Genomic DNA, 16,208 nt, shown 5'->3' with positions numbered 1-16,208 from the left:
TATCATAGAATCTCTTACTCCCAAAAGTTCTTACTGCCTATAAACCCTTTAAAACTTAGGGACATTGTGCATTAATATAATATAATATAAATATAAATATAAATATAAATATTCTAGATGTAGACTACTGTCACCAGAGTGTATGTTGTTTAGCAATTCTGTCCCATGGAAACATCCATTCTGGAAGAAAGTTCATTAAAACTTAGGAAGTTAGCCAGGCTTGGTGGTCCACACCTTTAATCTCAGCACTAGGGGAAGAAAAGGGTGGATCTCTCTGAATTAGATGTCAAGTTGGTCTATAAAGCAAGTCCAGGACAGCCAAGGCTACATAGAGACACCCTGTCTCCAAAAGCAAGTCAAAACACAAGTCCCAGAAGTTATCAAGAAGACTCATTAAGACAGAGAATGTAGCCTGCCCAGCTATTTCCTGACTACCAGGGTGTCCAGCAGAGATGAGATGCATTCTGTGCCCCAACCCTTTATCCTTCTCTCTAGAGGAGGTCTGCTGTTCCTAGTAACATCCAGGTCTACAGGTCCCCAGGAACAACCAGGTTGGATGCCATCCAACTTTTCTCCTGCCTGCTGGTTCCACCAAGGCATAGCCAACAGAGCTAGGCCTGCAGGTCCCCAGGAATACCCAGCCAGTAGAAGTGAACAGCCTGGTATTCCCTGAGCTCAGCCTGCCTCCCCAGGGAGTCCTTTTAGCATCAGGAACACCCAGACAAGGCCAGAGTCAAACATATCAATGGCCAAATGCCAGTATAAGAACAAAATCAACAAAAACAAGGCATCACCAGAAGCCAGCTATCCCATTAGAGTAAGCCCTGGACTTCCTAACACACCCAAGGTAGTAGAAGACAATATTAAAAGAAGAGAAAGATCAGAAAAGCTTTAAAAAGGATATAAATAAATCTCTTAAAGAAATATAGAAATATTTAATCAAACAGGTATTTAATCAAACTGAATAAAGCACTTAAAGATATACAGGAAAATACAAACCAGTGAAAGAAATGAATAAATCCCTTAATGAAATTTAAGAAAATATAACTAAACAAGTGAAGGAAATAAATAAAACTGTCCAAGACCTGCGAATGGAAATAGAAGCAATAAAGAAAACAGAACCTTAGGGAATCCTCAAGAAGGAAAACCTAGAGAAAAGACCCAAGCATCACCAACAAAGTACAAGAGATAAAAGAGAGAGTCTCAGGTGTAGAAGATACAATTAAAGAAATTGAAAGAGTTGATTTAAAAAAAGTTACTGTGGTACATATACACTATGGAATACTATTCAGCTATTAAAAACAAGGAATTCCCGAAATTTGTGGATAAATGGATTGAGCTAGAAATGATCATAATGAGTGAGTTAACCCAGAAGCAGAAAGACTCAAATGGTATATACTCACTTATATCTGCATATTAGCCCAACGGGCATGTCCCATGAAAGCCTTCACTTACCAGGAAACTGCGACAGAGGAGAGGACATTCTAGTGGGACTCTAGATGAGAGAATCATGGGAGAAAGGCAAAGTAGAAGGACCCAGAGGGTCCTAGAAACCTACAAGTAGAACATTATGATAGGCAGATTTGGGCCCAGGGGTCCTGCTCAAACTAAGGCACCAGCCAAGGACAATACAGGCGGTAAACCTTAAACACCTACCCAGATCTAGACAATGGACAGAACACTCTCCACAGTAGAGTGGAGAGTGGGATATTACTTTCTCACATACTCTGGTGCCTCCCCTTTGACCATGTCCCCTGGAGGGGGAGACCTGGTGGCACTCAGAGGAAGGACAGCAGGTTACCAAGAAGAGACTTGATACCCTATGAACATATACAGGGGGAGGTAATCCCCCTCAGGAACAGTCATAGGGGAGGGGAATAAGGGGAAAATGGGAGGGAGGGAAGAATGGGAGGATACAAGGGATGGGATAACCATTGAGATGTAACAAGAATAAATTAATAAAGGAGAAAAAAATGAAAAAAAAGACATAAAGAAATTAAATACTTTTTATAATTCAATGAAAATGAAGGCACAACATACCCAATGTTTTGGAACACAATGAGAACAGAACTAAGGGGAAAATTCACAGCACTAAGTGCCTTCATAAAAATTTTGAAAGTTCTCATACTAGCAATTTAAAAACATACATAAAAGCTCTAGAACAGAAAGAAGCAAACACATTCAAGAAGAGTAGATGACAGAAAATAATCAAACTCATGGCTGAAATCAATAATTTAGAAACAAAGAGAATATACAAATTATGAAATAAGAGCAGTTTCTTTGAGAAAAATCAAGAAGACAGACAAACACTTAGCCAAACCATCCAAAAGGCAGAGTGATATCTTCCAAATTAATAATAAGAAATGAAAGGGGACATAAAAAATGGACACTGAGACTATTCAAAGAATCATTGGGTCTTACTTCAAAAGTCTGTATTCCACAAAATTGGAAAATCTAAATGAAATGAATGCTTTTCTCAATAGATTTCATTTTCCAAAGTTAAAGCAAGATCAGGTATACTGTTCAATCAGTCCTATAACCCCTAGGGAAATAGAAGCAGTCATCCAAAGTCTCTCAACCAAAAAATTCCCAGAGCCACATGATTTCAGCTTAGAATTCTACGAGACTATCAAAGAAGAGCTTATACTAATACTCAGCTTTTACACAAAATAGAAGCAAAAGGAACATTGTTAAACCATTTGAAGCCATAATCATAAGTGATACCTAAACCACACAAAACACAAAAAAGAGAAATTCAGACTAACTTCCCCCATGACCACTGATGCAAAAATACTCAAAAAAAAATACTCACAAACTGAACCCAAGAACACATCAAATATCTCATCTACAATGATCAAGTAGGTTTCATCCTAGGGATTCAGAGATGGTATAACATACAAAATCTATCAATATCATCTAATATATAAACATAGCGGAAGAAAAAAGTCACATGATCATCTCATTAGATACAGAAAAAAAGTCTTTGATAAAAATCTAACACCTCGTCATGATAAAAGTTTTGGAGAGATCAGGGATACAAGGCCTATACTTAAACATAGTAAAGGCAATATACAGCTAGACAATAGCCAACATCAAAATAAATGGAGAGACCCTCAAAGCAATTCCACTCAAATCAGGGACAAGACAAGGCTTCCTGCTTTCTCCATATCTTTAAAATATAGTACTTGATGTTCTAGATAGAGAGATAAGACAATTAAAGGAGACCCAGGGGATACAAATTGAAAAGGTAGAATTCAAAGTACCCCTGTTATCAGATAATATGATAATATACATAGGTGACCCCAAAAGTTATACCAAAGAACTTCTACAGCTGATAAAGACCTTCAGCAAAGTGGCTGGATATAAACTTAATTTAAAAACTCAGTAGATTTTCTGTCAAGTGGGCTGAGAAAGCAATTAGGAAAACAACACACTTCACATTAGCCACAAACAATATAAACTATCTTGGAGTAACTCTAACCAAGCATGTAAAAGACCTCTACACAATAACTAGAAGTCTCTAAAGACAGAAACTGAAGAAGATATCAGAAGATGGAAACATCTCTCATGCTCATGGATTGGTAGGATTAAAAGAAAAACTGGCCATCTTACTAAAAGCAATCTATATATTCAATACCAGTTTCATAAAAATTCCAACAGAATTCTTTTCAGATCTTGAAAGAGCAATTCTCTATTTCATATAGAAAACCAAAAATCCAGGATAGCTAAAACAATCCTTAGCAATATAAGAACTGGAGGTATCACTATCCTTGATTTCAAGTTTTACTACAGAGCAATAGTAATAAAAACTGCATTTTACTGGCATAAAAATAGGCAGGTTGACCAATGGAATAGAATCAAAGACTCAGAAATAAACCCAGAAACTTTTAAACACTTGTTTTTTTTGTTGTTTGTTTGTTTGTTTGTTTTGTTTTGTTTTTTGAATTTTGATAAGCCAAACCCATACAATGCAAGAAAGAAAGCATCTTTAACAAATGGTGCTGGTCTAACTGGATGATATCACCTGTAGGCTTTGAGCTGTTTCAAACCTACTTCACTTGAGGTACTTTAGTGCTTATATCTCTCTTCCAACGCACCTACCCTACACAGGGAAAAAAAGAGGTTAATAGGAACAGAAGAAATAGCTCTTTTTAAAGCTTGGTTCCTTGGAGCAATTCCACTGGTGTAGTCAGCAGGATTCCAATAGTCCAGTTAAACAGCAAATCAGCAATTCAGTAAAGGTGAATGCAACTGCTTCTGCTAGTACCTGGAGCATCTTGAAGTGGAGTGATGAACAGCCAAGACAAAGGGTCGTGCCTTTTGCTTTGGGTGTATGTATGTATGTATGTATGTGTGTATGTATGTATGTATGTATGTATGTATGTATGTATGTATGTATGTATATACATATCCTTTCAGCATCCATACTAGGATGTTTATCAGTTGGCAAAGACCATGTGCCCACAAGATGCAGTTTTCTTCCAGTGGACAAACATCACCTTGTTCTCCCACAAGTCTGTTTTCCAGCAGAAAAACACAGCATACCCTTACACAAGTCTGCTTCATATCCCACACTTCGAGTCAAAACAAAAACATGCTTACATCTACTATAATCACCCTGCACAAAATTTAATTCCAAGTGGATCAAAGACCTTAAAATAAAACTGGATAGATCTAATAGAAGAGAAAGTGGAGAATTCCCTTGAAGTCATTGGTAGAGGAGACAACTTACTGAACAACAACAGCAACAACAACAAAAAAACCAAAGCTCGGGCACTAAGAACAATTAATAAATGGGACCTTTTGAAACTGAAAAGCTTCTGTAAGGCAATAGACACCTTCAACAGGACAAAACTGCAATCTACAGATTGCAAAAAGATCTTCCTCAATCCTATATCTGACAAAGGGATAATATCTATATCTATACCTATATCTAATCTATATCTATATCTGTATAAAGAAATTAAACACCAACAGACCTAATAATCCAATTTAAAATGGGGTACAAAACTAAACAATGATTTCTCAAGGAAGAATCTTGAATGGTCCAGAAGCACTTACAGAAATGCTCAAAGTCCTTAGTCATTACGGAAATGCAAATTAAAACTACTCTGAGACTCTGTCTTACACCTGACAGAATGGGTAAGGTCAAAAACTCAAGTGGCAACATATGCTGGCAGGAATGCAAACTTGCGCAACCACATTGCAATCAATTTTGGAGTTTCTCAGAAAACTAGGTATAGATCTACCTCAAACCCAACTATACCCTGGGTATATACCCAAAAGATGCTTCACCATACAAGGACATCTGTTCAACTATGTTCCTAGCAGCTTTATTTCCAATAGCCAAAATCTGAAAACAGCCTAGATGTCCCTTAACCAAAGAATGGATAAAGAAACTGTGGTGCATTTGCACAATGGAAAAGTACTCAGCTATTAAAAAGAAGGACATCATGAAATTTACAGGCAAATGGTTGGAACTAGAAAATATCCTGAGTGAGGTAACCCAGACTCAGAAATATACACATGGTATGTACTCACTTATAAGTGGATATTAGCCATATAGTATAGGATAACCATGCTACAACCTACATACCCAAAGAAACTAAGTGACAAGGCAGGTTCCAGGGAGGATGCTTGAATCCCATTAAGAAGGGGAAGAAAAATAGACATCATAGATACTGGAAGTAAATGGAGAGTTTAACTGGGTTAGAGAAGGAGTTGAAAGGGGAACAGGGAGAATTAGGTGTGGGGGAGAGCACGGATGGGTGGTGAGAAGGCTGAGAGTGACAAGGGAAATTGGTGTTGGGCCATCTCTGGGGTCCTGGAGATCTGGGATGAATTAAGCAACTGAGAAGATATAGGGTAACCCTAGATGACACTCCCAGCAGGGATGCGTAATGAGACTAAAGTGGCTACAACCTGTAGCCAGGCAGGACTTTCAATGGAAGGAGGGGAACACTAACCCACCAAACCCTTGACCCAAAATTTGCTCTGCCTACAAGATGTACAGGGATAAAAAGATGGAACAGAGATTGAGGGAGTTGGTCAATGAATGACTGGCCAAACTGGCATCCAACCTATGGGAAAGCCCAACTATTGACACTATTAATGATATTCTGCTATCGTTGCAAACAGGAATCTGTCATATCTATCATCTGAGAGGCTTTATTGAGCAGCTGGTGGAAACAGATGTAGAGACCCACAGCCAAACATTAGGCAGAACTCAGAGAGTCTTGTGGAAGAGTTAGGGAAAGGATTGAGGGAGCTGAAGTGTCAAGGACACCATAAGAAGACCTACATAACCAATTAACCTGGGCCCAGGGAGCTTCATAGAGACTGAACCACCAACCAAAAAAACCATGCATGGATGAGTCCTAGGCCCTCTAATATGAAGCTGATGGGAAGCTTGGTGCTCAAGTCAGTCCTCTAACAATTGGAAAGTGAGCTGTCTCTAACTTAGACTCTAGTGCCTTCCTCTGGATCTAGTTTCTCTAGCAGGCCTCAGTGAAAGATGAAGCGCTTAGTCCTGGTGTGACTTGCCAGGGTGGGCTGGTGTCCGGGGGTAGAATGTTGGGGGAGAATGGATTATGGGAGAAGTGGGTGAGAGGTTGGGACTGGGAGGAGAGGAGGGAATGGGGTTGCAATTAGGATGTAAAATGAACAAATAAGTAAATTAATTTTAAAAAGAACGAGAAAGCAAATAACTCATTACTTCATTAAAGCCTCCTCTTTGGTATGACATAGGAAATAGAAAAAAAAAAGAAATGATCATACTTCTTCCTAATAATATTTGTCTAAATATTGTGCTTGATATCTATACATTGGTAAGTATATAATTTATATATTTATTAAACAACTTACAAAATAATATACTGCTCCACTAGTAACAGTTTTTAATTTTAGCACCAATAGAATTTTATTTGTATTTAAAATATTTATTGTATATTATTAGTATTAGTAGTAAATTTATTTACTTTACAAGCCTAATCTGGATTGCAGATTTCCCTCCCTCCTCTTCTTCCAGTCCCTCCTTCTTCCTTCCCCTCCTCCTATCCACCTCTTTTTCCCTTCTCCTCGGGAAATGGGAGACATCCCTGGATATCAACCTGCCTTGGCATTTCAAGTTGCAGTAGGTTTAGGTGCATCTTCTACTGTGGCTGGACAAGGCAGCCCACCTAGGGGGAAGGGGATCCAAAAGCATGCAGCAGAATCAGAGACAGCCCCTGCTGGTGATGTTAGGAGTCCCACATGAAGACCATGCTGTACAACTGTTAATTATATGCAGAGGGCCTAGGTCAGTCCCGTGAATGCTCTCTGGTTGGCAGTTTAGTCTCTGTTGACCTTTTCAGCCTAGGTTGATTTTGTAGGTTTTCTTGTGGTGTCCTTGACATCTTTGGTTCCTTCAATCCTTTCTTTTTCTTTTCTACAGTATTCCCTAGGCTCTGCCTAATATTTGGCTGTGGTCTCTGCATCTGTTTCCATTAGTTGCTGAACCTATAGAATATCATTAACAGTGTCAGGGGTGGGTTCTTTCTCATGGCATGGGTCTCAAACTGGAGCAGTCATTGATTGACTACACCCTAAATTTCTGCTCCATCTTTAGCTCTGCACATCTTGTAGGCAGGAAAAATTGTGGGTCTAAGGTTTTGTGTCTGAGTTGGTATCCCAATTCATACATTGGATGTCTTTTCTGGTTACAGAAGATGGCCATTTAAGGTCCCATATCTCCCACTTCTAGGAGTCTTAGCTAGGGTCACCCACATATATACCTAGGATTTTCCATTGTCTTAGGTTTTTAGCTCTTCTCAGTGATGCTGCCTCACTGATTCCAGTTCTCTCACCTACTTGATCTCTCCCAATCCCCTCCAAAACCATCCCACAGCAAGTTCTCATCCTCCCCGACCCACATATCTATTCTATTTCTCATTCTCAGTGAGACTCAAGCATCCTGCCTTTGGCCCTCCTTGTGTACTGTGTTTTTTCCAGCCTATGAATTATAGTATGGTTATTCCATACTATATGGCTAATATCTACTTATAAGTGAGTACATACTATGTTTGTCTTTCTGAGTCTGGGTTATCTCATTCAGTATGATATTTTCTAGTTCCATCTATTTGACTGAAAATTCCATGAGTCTTTGGTTTTATTAGCTGAGTAGTATTCTGTTGTGTAAATGTACCACAGTTTCTTTATCCATTCTTCAGTTGAGAGATATCTAGGCTGTTTCCAGATTCTGGATATTATGAATAAAGCTACTACAAACAGAGTTGAGCAAGTGTCTTTGTGGTATGGCTGAACATCTGTTGTGTATATGCCCATGTGTGATATAGCTATATCTTGAGGTAGAACTATTTCCAATTTTCTGAGAAACCCCTCGACTGATTTCCACAATGGTTGTACAGGTTTGCATTCCCACCAGCAATGGAAGTGTGTCCCTTTTGCTCCATATCCTTGCTAGCATGTGCTGTCAATTGAGATTTTAATTGGGTAAGATGAAATGTCAGAGTCATTTTGATTTGCATTTCTCTGATGACTAAGGGCATTGAACATTTCTTTAAGTGCTTTTTGGCCATTAGAGATTACTCTGTTAATTCTCTGTTTAGATCTGTACCTCATTTTAATTGGTTTGTTGATGTTTAGTTTCTTGAGTTCTTTATATATTTTGGATATCAGCCCTTTGTCAAAAGTACAGTTGATGAAGATCTTCCTCCATTATTTAGGCTGCTGTTTTGTCCTTTTGAGGGTGTTCTTTGTCTTACAGAAGCTTTCAGTTTCATCTGATCCCATTTACTAATTGTTGATCTTAGTGCCTAAGCTGTTAAAATGCTATTAATGCTGTAATGAAGCCATCAGGGAGCCCATGCCACTTTGCCATGGCTCAAATTCAAGCCTTGTTCAAGATAAGAAAGTCCTTTTTATATGTTTCATATGTTCAGTCTCACCAGTGCCTCCCTGGAATTCTCTCTAAGGGTAATTTGTTAGCTGACACTGTAGAATCCGCCCTCTTGGCCTTCCTTATTAATCAGGCTTGAAGCTTCATGTTAGCTTTCACAATGATACCTAATCATTGCATACACTCTTCCCAGGTCTCTCCAAAGCCTTCTGTAAACACGTGGTCTGGTGTGGCCTGCTTCTACCCCTGGATTTGCTCAATCCCATAGGTGCCAATCCCTGCAATGTTTGTCCTAAATCTGGCAAATGGACTTATCACACATCCCCTCCCTTGAAAGGCTCAAGTATGTACATGTGGTCATTGACACTTCAGCCTTTTCTTCACCATGGTGTAGTTCAAAGATACTTTTAGACTGGCCATCTCAACTCTCAAGACTGCCATGCTCTGTATGGTATTGCTCTTTCCCTTAGAGACTGATAATGGTCTTGCCTTCACTAGTACTGCCTTCAAGGCCTTCTGCACTGAATGGTCCATTATTACTCATCACTGGCATTCCATACAACCCACAGGGCCAATCCATAATAGAGAGGACCAATGCCACCTTCAGAAAACAATTAGAAAGGGGTGATATAAGGGGTACAAGGCCTCAAGAAAGGCACTCTTTACAATACATTTTAAAAATTTTTTTGTTTTTGTTTTTCGAGACAGGATTTCTCTGTGTAGCCTTGGCTGTCCTGAAGCTCTGTAGACCAGGCTGGCCTTGAAACCACAGAGATCTGCCTGCCTCTGTCTCCTCACTTAATTTTTTGTTAACTTTTGATAGGCAATGTTTGACTCCTGCCTATAAACACTGGGGTAACATGCTCCCAAGAGTGACCCTCCTACCCTTGGTATATGGGAAGCACCTGCTGGACTCGCAGTCAAAGGGAACCGCCCCACTCCTAACCAAAGGATGTTATGCTTTTGTTTTCCCAGAAGCAGATAAACACATTTGGATTCCAGGCCATGCTGTGAAACCCTCTATACCATCATGTGGAACTGCTCCAGTCAGCAATGGTGTGGGAACCTTGTGACTACCTGCATAAATACTTCTCTTTCCCCATGTTCCCCAGTTCTCATTGTTTCTAAGGCTAAGATGTTCCTATATGAGCCTGAGATGACATTTTTGCTCCAAAATCACATCAAGAGATACCAACAACAGAAAACCTGGTTGAATTTGTCCCTGAAATCTGCCAGGTGATGGGATTGAACGAGGGTCACTTCAGAGGCCTCTGTGAACCCCATGGAGAGGACAAGTTGATCCCCACTAGCCAGGAAACAAAGATCTCTCTTTTGGTGTGATTTTGGAGTATATCAATAACAGAAAGTGGCTGAAGTGGTGCTACAGAACAGGAGAGCCCTGGAGCGGCTAAGTGCCAAACATAGGGATACTTGCGTTATGCTGGGGGAGGAATGTTGCTTTCATGTTAATGAGTCAAATATTATTGAATATAATGTAAATACTCTAAAAGAAACTTTGCACAAATCTGTTTAGATGGTACCAACAATCCAAGACAATATCCTGGTTCCAAAACGCTCTCCTTACCTGGCTGTTGCCTGTATTGAGCCCTGATGCTCATGATGTTTGCCTACTGTCTGCTTCAGTTTATACCACCACAGATTTCCACCACAGCTGATATGGCAACAGGCAGGGTTATGGCACAATATATGGCCCTAAAGTCAACAAAAGATACCTACAATGACACAGCTCCTCTTTAAAAAATAAGAAATGAGGAGATGTGGGTGATGCGGCCTCTGGGTGGGGCCCAGTGGATGATGAGGGAGGCTTCCATAGCTCTCAGTAGTACCAGTGCCCATGTCCACAAGAATTGTGACACAAAAGGGGATTCAAGTAAATTGGTAGAGCCTCAGAATGGGCATGGAACAGGGAGTGGCTGCTTTCCCTGTCTGCTTGGAAGCTCCTTCCAATGCTGGCAGGCCTGGTGCCTCCCCATAGTGATGGTAGGATGGTTGGCTACTCTAGAGCTTGTGTCAACTACCTGTTGGTCAAAAGGCTGTATAAAAATGTTTGCTGTTGAGCAATACCAGTAGATATGCATTTTATTTTAGTCTCCTGATTTTATTTCTGGGGTTTTTGACTCCCTTACCTCATCCTGGATCCCTGTTCTCACACCTGAGCTAGTGGTGTTCTGTTCAGGAAATTGTCTCCTGTGCCAATGCCTTCAAGGCTTTTCCCCACTTTTTCTTCTAAGAGATTTAGTGTATCTGGTTTTATGTTGAGGTCTTTAATCTATTTGGACTTTAGTTTTGTGCAGGGTGATAACTATGGACCTATTTGCATTTGTATTCATGCAGATATCTAGTTAGATCAACACCATTTGTTGAAGACGATTTCTTGGTTCCATTATATTGTTTTAGCTTCTTTGTCAAAAATCACTTGTCCATAGGTGTGTGGGTTTACTTCTGTGTTTGTATCTTAAATTCAATTCCATTCATCAACCTTTCTGTTTTTATGCCAATACCATGCAGTTTTTATTACTATTGCTTATCGTACAGCTTGAAATAAAGAATGGCGTATAACAACAACAACAAGAACAACATTATTTTGTGTTTAAAGTATATGAAGGAGTATGTTGAATGGCAAACACATTGAGGTAGTAGACAAATATTCTAAATCAGCTATTTCTAGCCATGGTCATGTGAGTTCCAGTGATCATCTCAGGATGCCAGGATTGTGTAGCATGAAAGAAAAGTACTGAAAAGAAGCTTCATCTGGCTGTGAAGGAAATCCCCTGAAAACAATCTCTGTCTGAGGAGACTGATTGATTAGATGTTCAGTTCTAATGAAGATTTTCAGTTCTAAAGATTGGTTACATTGTTGCAGGTCCAGTGACTAATTATCTTATCCTGGGGTATGTTCTGGTTCTTCAGAATAGATGTTCCTCCCCACACCCACCCCATGTGTTGCAAGTAGAATCTTTTTATAATCATTAAAAAATCTTTTAGAATCTATTAAATTAACAGCTAACTAGCTTCTGCCAATATAAAGCTTTGAATATCATCAAATAGCATCTTGCATTTATAGAAAATCTTCTCCCATCTTGATGTTCTTGCTTCTCTGATGTACTCACAAGTGTATTTTAAAACTGCCTTCATTTATGACGTTCTCTGTTCTGAAAATCTATAAAAACCCATTGAAACTCCTTCCACATTGAAATATGGAATATCCTAAATCTGTGATTTTTTTGGCCATGGTTACTCTAAATGGTTTCAGAATAAACTGACTCTAATTCTTGTAAGATGACATCTGTGGTTTTTCAATTGATGGTGACAAGCAACTTTAATAATTGAGCAATCTTGCCAGCCCCACTAATATAATTTAAAAATTACTGTCTGATGAAGGGATTACAGCATAGCCATAACTTGTTGTGTAATGTGTAATTTACATTAAATATTTAAATTATGCTTACTGATGATTCCAGGGACATAGAAAATAGTGATACATGTAAAATTGTATTGATGAACATTTCTCTTGTTTTTCACAAAGTTTCTTTCAAAATAATGCTACAGTGAACATTTATACACACAAACACAAATGTGACAATTTTTATAGTGTGTTATATGAAGCTTATGGAAAGTCATTGTTTTGGCTAGCATACTGCACTAGGCCCCAAGAGACTAAACCGAATCAGAAAGCTACTTGTACTAGATGCCAGGTAATACAAGTAATCTACGAAAATGGCCAGTTTTCAAAAAAAAAATTAAAAATAATCAAGAATGTTTATGCTCTCTTGTTTATGCTTTATTCAACTGCTTTCTATCTATGGAGTTAACCACCTCAGCTAATGAAATTACTTTTATTTTATAAAACAAGATGTTGCCTAATTCTAGAACCACAAAATAAAAGCTAATTAGAACTTCAAACTTGTGAAAAATTTGTCCTTAGACAGTTTTTGGCAAACACAAAGGAAATGTAAAACCACTATTGAAAAGCCTTAGTAACCTTTCAGGACTGCTGAAACAGCTGCACTCTTTCTTTTTGATGTCTCCACTGCCATCATGAAAGAGCACTCAGGGTTGTGAATGAGTTCCTTTTGTTGGGAATTGCTCTTTTTGCATTGAGCTTCCTGATTTTCCCTTCTTTTGAATCCAGGTTAATTTATGCCATGAGAGTAGATGGCCTTTGGAGTTTGTGTTGGCTGATGAGTTAGTAGCAGAGATTATACCTTTTAATGTAATTATGGCAGTTGTTAGTGGCAGTTACTGCAAGCCATAGTTGATTCTAGATTTTGGATGTCACATAGGATTGCATTTTGTCTTTCTTTGTCAATTATTCTTGGGCATTTTGGTAATGTAGAACCATTAATTATGTTGCTGTAGTGACACCTCAGTTCAAAACCCATAACTTGAGTGATGGATACATCTTGGAAATTCTTATAGAATTATTTGAATTCAATAGTGGGTTCTGGTTACCACTAGCCTCAAGAAAAGTATCTATGCAATGAAAGATCACTGTGAAAATATTGCTGAAGCCGAATGTACAAAATCTTTTTAGCTCTTCATTTTGATTTGGAGAGCCCAATTCAATGTAAAAATGCAAACTTAAAAAGAAAAAACTGAGTACTGAAGCTTCCAACAATTTTAACCTTTTATGCATATATGAAGTAGCTCTCAAATCTGAAAGGGTTTACAAAATGGGCAAATATTAATAAAAATAAATGATAATCATGATCATTATTATGTATTGTGTTCCAGATGAACAACATTCTTAATTTATAAAGTATATTTGAAAATTGGGGTTCCCCCTACTTTAAAAGCATCTATGCCACAAAATTTGAAAATCTAAGGGACATGGACAATTTTCTCGACAGATTCCATTTGCCAAAATTGAATTAAGAACAGATAAACAAATTAAATAGCCCTATTTCGCCTATAGAAATAGCAGCAATCATTGATAGTCTCCCAACAACAACAACAACAACAACAACAACAACAACAACAACAACAAAAAGCCCAGGGCCAGATGGCTTCAGCACAGAATTCTACCAGTATTTCAAAGAGGAGCTAATACCAATACTTTTCAAGCTATTCCAAAAGATAGAAATGGATGAAACATTACCAAATTCTTTCTATGAGGCCATAGTCACGTTGATACCTAAACCCCACAAAGGCCCAACAATAAAAGAGAATTTCAGACCAGTTTCTCTTATGAATATTGATGCAAAAATACTCAATAAAATACTCACAAAATGAATACAAGAACACATCAAAGACATCATTCACCATGACCAGGTAGGCTTCATTCCAGGCATGCAGGGATGGTTTAACATATGGAAATCCATCAATGTAATCCATCATATAAACAAACTGAAAAAGAAAAACCACATTATCATCTCCTAAAATGCAGAAAAAGCATTTGACAAAATCCAACACCCATTCATGTTTAAAGTTCTGGAGAGATCAGGAATACAAGGCACATACATAAACATAATAGAGGCTATATACAGCAAGCCAATAGCCAACATTAAATTAAATGGAGAGATACTCAAGGAAATCCCTCTGAAATTGGGGACCAGAAAAGGCTGCCCACTTTCTCCATATCTCTTCAATATAGTTCTTGAAGTTCTAGCCAGAACAATAAGACATCAAAAGGAGATCAAGGGGATCCAAATGGGAGAGGAAGAAGTCAAACTATCCCTATTTGCAGATGATATGATAGTGTATATAAGTGACTTCCAAAATTCCACCAGAGAACTCCTACAGCTGATAAACACCTTCAGCAAATTGGCTGGATACAAAATTAACTAAAAAAAAGTCAGTAGCTTTCCTATATACAAATGGCAAACATGCAGTGGAAGAAATTAGGAAAACTACACCCTTCACAATAGCCACAAGCAATATAAAATATCTAGGACTAACTCTAACCAAGCAAGTGAAGGACTTATTTGAAAAAAACTTTAAATCTCTGAAGATGACATCAGAAGATGAAGCGATCTACCTTGCTCCTGGATTAGGAGAATTAACATAGTAAAAATGGCCATCTTACCAAAAGCAATTTACAGATCCAATGCAAATCCTATCAAAATACCTACAAAATATTTTGAGGATATTGAAAGATCAATTCTCAACTTCATATGGAGAAACAAAAAGCCGAAAATAGCAAAAACAATCCTATACAATAAAAGATCCTCCGGAGGAATCTCCATACCCGATCTCAAGCTGTACTATAGAGCAACAGTAATTAAAACAGCATGGTACTGGCACAGCAACAGGCTGGTGGATCAATGGAATTAAATTGAAGACCCAGAGATGAGTTCACACACATTTGGTCACTTGATTTTTGACAAAGAAGCCAAATCTATTCAATTGGAAAAGGATAGCATCTTCAACAAATGGTCTAACTGGATGTCTATGTGTAAAAAAAAAAATGCAGTTGGACCCATATTTGTCATCATGTACAAAACTCAAGTCTAAGTGGATCAAAGACCTCAACATAAAACAGAGACACTAAATCACATAGAAGAAAAAGTGGAGAAGAGCCTGGAACACATTGGCATAGGAGACAACTTCATGAACAGAATACCAACAGGCCAGGCCTTAAGCTCAACAATTAATAAATGGGACCTCATGAGGCTGAGAAGCTTCTGTAAGGCAGAAGACACTGTCAACAGAACAAAACAACAGCCTACAGACTGGGAAAAGGTCTCCACCAACCCTTCATCTGACAAAGGTCTAATATCCAAAATACATAAAGAACTCAAGAAATTAAACACCATCAAACCAAATAACCCAATTGAGAAAAGGGACTCAGAACTAAACAGACAATTCTCAACAGAGGAATATCAAAAGGCTGAGAAACACTTAAAGAAATGCTCAGCCTCTTTAGTCATCAGAGAAATGCAAATCAAAATGGCACTGAGATTCCATCTTACACCTATTAGAATGGCTAAGATAAAAAAATTCAAGTGACATATGCTGGCAAGGATGTGGAGAGAGAGGAACACTCCTTCATTGCTGGTGGGAATGCAAACTTGTACAGTCACTTTGGAAAGCTATCTGGCACTTTATCAGAAAACTGGGAATAGGACTTCCTCAAGACCCAGCTATTTCACTCCTTGGAATATACGAAGAAAATGCTCTACCACACAACAGGGACATATGCTCAACCATGTTCATAGCTGCCTTATTCATAATACCCAGAACCTGGAAACAGCCTTCATTCAGTAAAAGAATGGATAAAGAAACTGTAGTACATTTACACTATGGAATACTTCTCAGCTATTAAAAACAAGGACTTCCCGAAACTTGTAGA

Source organism: Acomys minous (genome assembly GCF_964271855.1).
Source record: "Acomys minous genome assembly, chromosome: 7".
Classification (NCBI taxonomy): domain Eukaryota; kingdom Metazoa; phylum Chordata; class Mammalia; order Rodentia; family Muridae; genus Acomys; species Acomys minous.
Note: the sequence above shows the minus strand (reverse complement) of the source record.